This window comes from Nycticebus coucang, chromosome 22, assembly GCF_027406575.1.
Source record: "Nycticebus coucang isolate mNycCou1 chromosome 22, mNycCou1.pri, whole genome shotgun sequence".
Classification (NCBI taxonomy): Eukaryota; Metazoa; Chordata; class Mammalia; order Primates; family Lorisidae; genus Nycticebus; species Nycticebus coucang.
Genome location: NC_069801.1, coordinates 21,049,763 through 21,057,190, shown reverse-complemented (window position 1 = coordinate 21,057,190; position 7,428 = coordinate 21,049,763). Strand labels below are relative to the sequence as shown.

Below are 7,428 nucleotides of genomic sequence, written 5' to 3'. Positions count from 1 at the left end.
CTGCCATTTATCCAGCAGTCCCGCTAGTGGGTATTTACCTAAAGGGGGAAAAAAAGACGTTTTGTAAAAAGGACACCTGCACTCTAATTTTTTTTGTTGTTGTTGCAGTTTGGCCGGGGCTGGGCTTGAACCCGCCACCCTCGGCATATGGGACCGGCGCCCTACTCACTGAGTCACAGGCACCGCCCTGCACTCTAATTTTTTAAAAAATATAGACTCACAGCCAAAGCTCTTGATTTATAACTACACAATTCACAATCACAAAGACGCGAAAACAGCCCAGGTGCCCGTCAATATATCAGTGGATTGATTAATAAAGTGTGGAACATGTATACCATGGAGTACTACTCAGCCAAAAAGAAAATGGCTCTTGGATGAACCCGGATGGAACCAGAGACCATTTTTCTAAGTGAAGTATCACATGAATGGACAAACACCACATGTACTCACTAGTAAATTGGAACTAATCCATCAACATCGATGTATACATGTGGAAATAACACTCATCGAAAATCAAGCAAGGGGCAGAGGGGAGGAAGGGACGGGTGAATTTATACCTAACAGGGACAATGCACACTGTCTGGTGATGGGCACACTTTGGTGATGATTCTGATGCAGCTGTGGGTGAATTTGGTGTGTGATAACAGGCTCTGGTGATCTGAATGTGGGGAGCCAGGGAGAGGCAGGTTCCGGGCTCTTGTGATTGAGTGGGTGGTGCTGCCACTCACTCAGTGAGGAAGTAGGAGGCCTGAAAAGCAGCAATGCTGAGTTCCTGATCTTGCGATGCTAGTGAGAGCTGGGTAGAACCATCAAAGTTGTCCACATCAATGGGCTTGGAGCTGGGGAGATGTTGGGCCACAGATGAAATGTTAGGACTATCCAGAGGCATTTAAACCTGCAGAACTGGAGGAGGTAGCTTGGGCAAAGTGTGGTTGGAGAAGGGAAGGTGGCCTGCAGAACCATCAATGGGACCACCAGTGTGTCAAGATTGAGTAGAAGAGGGAAAAACTATGAAAGGAACTAAAGAGTTCTGGGCAGAGGGGCCGAAGAAAAATCAGGAGGGTCTTGTCTCCTCAAAACCTAGAGGGGAAGGCTGGGAGCTCACACCTATAATTCTAGCACGCTGGGAGGCCGAGGCAGCTGGATTGCCTGAGTTCAGGAATTTGAAACCAGCCTGAGCAAGATTGAGAACTCTAAAAAAAATAATAGCCAAGTCTTGTGATGGGCTCCCAGCTATTCAGGAGGCTGAGGCAAGAGGATCGCTTTAGCCCAAGGGTTTGACCAAGTGTTTGAGGTTGCTGTGAGCTATGACGCCACAGCACTCTACCCAGGGTGTCAGAGTGAGACCATGTCTCAAAAAAAACCAAAAAACAAAAAAACCCAGATGGGAGAGTACCTCCAGGAGGAAAAGGCGGGCAAATGTTAAATGCTACTGAGAGGATGAGATTGATGATAATGAGAAAGGGGCCAATGGACAGAGGAGTGTGTAAAACCCACCAAAAGGATCCCATCAACCAGATCCGGAAGGTGGAGGGTTCTCCAGAAACATTGACCCCTTTTTTCAAATCCTAATTGGCAAGACAAAAAGAATAAATACATAAAAGGAGGGCCATTGTTAAAGATTAAATGAAATTCAAGGAACACACCAACCAAATGCAATGAATGGCTCTTATTTGGATCTTGAATCAAACTAACCCACTGGAAAAGACATTTATGGAGCAATCAGGCAAATTTGAAGACTGATACTAGGTAACATTAAGGAGCCATTGCTAATCTTTTTTCATGACAATGCAACTGTGGTCATAAGTTAAAGAGTCATTATCTTGTAGATATTCATACACAAGTAGTGATTTATTTACTAGTAATATAAATAAGTGAGATTTGCTCTAAAATAGCCCAGAAGAAAATAAGGCAGAGAAGTTGTGGGGTCCAGATGAAAAATTGGCCATCGGTTGATGGGGCTTTCGGTTCATGAATGTTCATTATATTGTTCTATTTTATTTATGATTGAAAATTTCCATAATAAAAAATGTCAGGGCAGGGCGGCGCCTGTGGCTCAGTCGGTAAGGCGCCGGCCCCATATACTGAGGGTGGCGGGTTCACACCTGGCCCCGGCTGAACTGCAACCAAAAAATAGCCGGGCGTTGTGGCGGGCGCCTGTAGTCCCAGCTACTCGGGAGGCTGAGGCAGGAGAATCGCTTGGGCCCAGGAGTTGGAGGTTGCTGTGAGCTGTATGATGCCATGGCACTCTACTAAGGGCCATAAAGTGAAACTCTGTCTCTAAAAAAAAAAAAAAAATATGTCAGGGCAGTGCCTGTGACTCAAAGGAGTAGGGCGCCGGCCCCATATACCAGAGGTGGCAGGTTCAAACCTAGCCCCAGCCAAAAAACTGCAAAAAAAAAAAAAAAAGTTAATGAAAAAAACTCAGAATAAAAGTGCTTATTGGATTTGGCAAGAAAGGTATCAGTAGGGCGGCGCCTGTGGCTCAGTGAGTAGGGCGCCAGCCCCATATACCGAGGGTAGCGGGTTCAAACACGGCCTCGGCCAAACTGCAACCGAAAAATAGCAGGGCATTGTGGCGGGCACCTGTAGTCCCAGCTGCTCGGGAGGCTGAGCCAAGAGAATCAATCGTGTAAGCCCAAAAGCTGGAGGTTGCTGTGAGCCGTGTGACATCATGGAACTCTACCGAGGGCAGTAAAGTGAAACTCTGTCTACAAAAAAAAAAAAAAAAAAGAAAGATAGCAGTAATTTGACAAGTTCGATCTCAGTGGATGGAAGGCAGACTGGGGTAAGAAGATGGACCCCAAGATTCCTGCCTCCTCTTGAGAATGGGTAGATACGATGGTATATTGCTGTGATTAGGTTACATTATATAGCAGAAGTGAACTGTGAAGACGTAATTAAGAAATAATCCTTATCAGTTGACTTTGAATACACCAAAAGAGAGATTGTTGTGATGGGCCTGACCTAGTCAGGTGAGACCTTAAAAGAGAGAGACTCTAAAAAAAAAGAGAGAGAGAGAGAGACTCTACTGCTGGCTTTGGAGGAGCAAACTGTCCTACTGTGAAGAGGACCATATGGCAGGGCACAGCTAGTGGCCTACAGTTGCTAAGAATGGCCCCCCATTAGCAGCCAGCAAGAAAGTGGGACTTCAGCCCAAAAATTGCAGGGAACTGAATTCTGCCAACAATCAGTAAGCTTTGAAAGATGATCCCAAGTTGCAAAAGAGGTCATGGCCTGGGTTTCAGCCTGGTGAGTTACTGAGCAGAGGAACCTGTGAAAACATGCTGGACTTCTGACCCACAGAAACCACGATGGAATAAAGTTGTGTTGTTTTAAGCCATTAAGTTTGCGGTAACATATTGCACAGCAATAGAAAACTAATACAGATGTTTGTTTTATTTGGTTGGGGGGTGTGTGTGTGTTAGAGATGTTTGTAAGCTGTTGGGAAGTGATCCAGTAGAGAGGGCAATACTTTGAAAAAGTCAGAGCTCCTTTGAGGTGTGGTGGCTCACACTTACAATCCCAGCATTTTGGGAGTTAGGAGGATTGCTTGAGGCCAGGAGTTCCAGACCAGCTTGGGAAACACAAATACTGTCTCTACCAAAAATAAATAAATAAATAAATTAGCTCGGTGTGGTAGTGTACACCCCTAGTCCTAACTGCTCAGGAGACTGAGGCAAAAGGATCACTTGAGTCCAAGGGTTTGAGGTTGCTGTGAGCTATGATGCCAGAGCACTCTACCAAGGTGACAAAGTGAGACTCTGTCTCAATAAATAAATAAATAAATAAATAAATAAAAACCTGGTTCATTAGCCCACGGAGCCTACTGGAGGAAACAGGTACAAAAGGTAATGCTCTAAGTTTTAAGCTCTGTACTTGGAGGTGACACACAGCAATTCTGCTCATAGCCATTGAGAGCTGGGAGCTGGGAGGCTGGGAAATGTAGTTTCCACAGGGAGGCTGGGAAATGTAGTTTCTGGGTTGACAGCTAAATAACTCTACTATTAATTCGAAAGAAAGATAGAATGGATTTTGGTGGATATCCAGCAGTCATTGCCATGGAGGTATTTTAGCAAATGAGTGTGGTAATCCTAATATATGATCTCATAATTTATTTAATAATCCCCCATTTTGAACATGCAAATTCACCTATATGCCTATTCTTTGTTTCTCCATTTATTTCCTAAGACAGATACAAGATAAACACCAGTTTGCCTACGTTTTAAAAGAATATTTCCTTTCCCACTTGAATGACCAGTAAAGATGTAAGTCCAATTGGCAAAGTGAAAGGAGGCACCATGTACCTATTCTAACTGATTTGCCAATGAACACTTTAGTTAATGGTACATAAATTTGGGGAAGTACAATTTCTAGTAAGCATCTTTCTAAAAACATCTTCCTGAAAAGAAATGACAAGCTAATGAACAACCAGTCAAAGCTGAAGTGAAATGAGAGATGAGTCAAGGTCTAGAATTGTTTTTTCCTGAGCTCATTTGCTAAATGGGTATGTATGGGCTTCAGGTTGAATGTTCTCACGAAGCCCAGAACTTAACCAAGAAGAGAATCTGATATAAGACCTCAAACAGCCACTCTCTTAGGATACATTTGAACCAGAAGAAGCCAATACATCACCCCTAGGGGACTGCAAGAAAATACACCATGGTGCCCAAAAAGAAAAGGAAGAAGAAAATCATATACCTGAGAAATTGCATCTTGAAGCAACTTCTTTTGTTCAGCATTGCATACCAAAATAACTTCACATCACCTATCATTGCCCACAAATCTTCAAACATTACGTTTAGTTTAAATCCCGGGCTTGTAATTCTCCTAGAACCTAATAGAAGTAGGACCCTCAGTAGGACCCTCAACATGTGATGCTTTTAAAAATGTGCACTATTGGCTCGGCACCTGTAGCACAGTGTTTACGGCACCAGTCACATACACTGAGGCTGGTGGGTTCAAATCCGGCCCAGGCCATCTAAACAACAATGACAAGTGCAACAAAAAATAATGGCCGGGCATTGTGGCAGGCATCTGTAATCCCAGCTACTTGGAAGGCTGAGGCTTGAGCCCCAGGAGTTTGAGGTTGCTGTGAGCTGAGACACCATAGCACTCTACCGAGGATGACATGGTGAGACTCTGTCTCAAAAATAAATAAACAAATAAAAAATAAAAATGTGAACTATTACCCATATAAAGGAGAGAACAAGGTACCATGAGTGACTGCAAAGGAAAAGATGTGTATGTACCTTTAAGTATATTAAAATACAGAGACTCCATAAAGAAAATGGAAAAAATAAGCCACACAGTAGAATAATACTTGAACACATAAAACTGATGGAGTCCTATCCTGAATATATAAAGAACTCCCACAAATCAACAAGAAAAAGACAAACCTACCAATAGAAAAATGTACAAATAAATGTAATACACACTTCACAAAACAAAAAGGAAATCCACATGGCCAATAAATATATGGGAAAGTGCTTAACTCCATAAATAATCAGGGACATTCAAAACCTATAATGAAATACCACTATATATGCCAGTCAGATAAGATTCAAGTCTGGCAACACCAAAGACTAACATGGGTGTGATATTCCAGAGACTTCCACACCCTGCTGGTGTATATTAGTACACCCATTTTGGGGGAGAGTTTGGGACTTTCTAGTAAGTGATATAAATACTCATATCCTATGATGCAGCAACACCATGAAAAAAATCTCATAAGTGTGCATACTACATACCAAGAAACATTGTACAAAAATGTTCAGAGTAAAGTTGTTTATGTACACCCAAACTGGAAACAATTCAAATGCTTATCCATAGTAAAGTGAATAAATAAACTTTTTATAATCCTACTATGGAGTATTAAACAGCAATGAAAATAAACTAGAACTTCACAACAACATAGACTGATGAGCTAAAGAAAGAAAACACAGGAGATGTTTATGTGAAGTTCAAAAACAGAAAAATCTAAATTATATTGTATAGGGATGGATAAATTACAAACAGCCATAAAACTGTAATAGTAGGCAGAGATTATCATAAAAATACAAGGATGATTACCCTTAAGAGGAAGGGAGGGGTGTGATTGAGAAGGGCAAAGGAGGGTTCCCGTGGTGCTGGCAATATTTTATTTCTTGAGTTGGGTGGTGAATACACAGATGTTTGTTTTATAATTACACATTATAGTATGCACTTCTGTTTTATGCACCTTTCTGTATGTGAGTTATATTTTACAATCAAGTTTTTGAAATAGAAAGATGTTATGAATAGCTTTATGCCAATATATTAGAAAATTGGACAAATTCCTAGAAAACTATGACTCTCCAAAACTGGGTCAAAAAGAAATAAAATATATGAATGGTTCTATGATTAGTTGTATTAGTTTTCTATTGTTATATAACAAATGACCACAAACTTATCAATTTAAAAACACATGCTTATTATCTTGTAATTTCTGTGGGTTAGAAGTCTGGGCACAGTTTAGTAGAGTGTTCTGTGTTGAGGTCTCTCTCAAGACTGCAATTGTTATCCAGGGCTCGGGTCTCATCTGAAGGCTCAACTGGTGAGGTCTCCATGTCCAAGTTGGTAGAATCCATTTACTGCAGAGTTTTTGGACTATGGGCCTCAATTTCTAGCTGGCTACTGGCCAGAGGCCACCCTCTGTTTCTTGACAGATGGACCTCTCCAGCACAGCCATGTGCTTCATCAAAATACAAAAGCCAAAAAGGCAAAGGGGAGAGTCTGCTAGCAAGACAGAAGTTACAATCCTATATAATCTAATCACGGAAGTGACATTCCATTACCTTTGCCATATTCTATTGGTTAAAAGTAAATCACACATCCCATTTACCCTTGAGGGTAGGAGATTATACAAAGGGTTGTTTCCAGGAGGCAGAGATCACTGGGGACCATCACAGAATCTGCCCATAGCATGACTAAAGGAACTGAATCAGTAGTCAAATATCTTTGACTACAAATATCTAGCAAATTCCTGCTAAATTCTGGCAAGAATTAAAGCAACAATTCCATTAAAGCAACAATTCCAATCTTACATAAATCTTTGTCCTCATTTCCAATTATTCCCTTAGAATAGGAGATTAATGAGGCAAGTCTCTTGATAAATGCTGCTGACTGTTTTCCCTAAGAATGTTGAACAAATTTTTACACTTCTGCTATTCTTTTTTTCAGAATGTTACAGAGTTAAAAAAAAAAAATGTTAAGGGTACAGATGTTTTGTTTACATACTTTGTTTTTGTACAGATTGAGTCAAAGTTATACAAGTAAGTGTGCCCTTCACCCAGATAGTGTGCACGGTACCCAATAGATGTGAATTTACCCATCACCTCCTTCTCCACCCCTCACTTCTATTTTTCTAAACCTAATTTTTCTAACATTTTACTGTGGAGGATTTCAAAC

General features: G+C 41.2%; 1 non-coding gene across 1 annotated transcript; it reads right to left on the bottom strand.

Annotated features, from left to right (window-relative positions):
* Positions 1-4,177: 4,177 nt before the first annotated feature.
* LOC128575712 (small nucleolar RNA SNORA27) lies at positions 4,178-4,300 on the bottom strand. The gene has a single exon (XR_008377123.1). It is a non-coding gene; the product is annotated as a small nucleolar RNA SNORA27 (small nucleolar RNA).
* Positions 4,301-7,428: the final 3,128 nt, after the last annotated feature.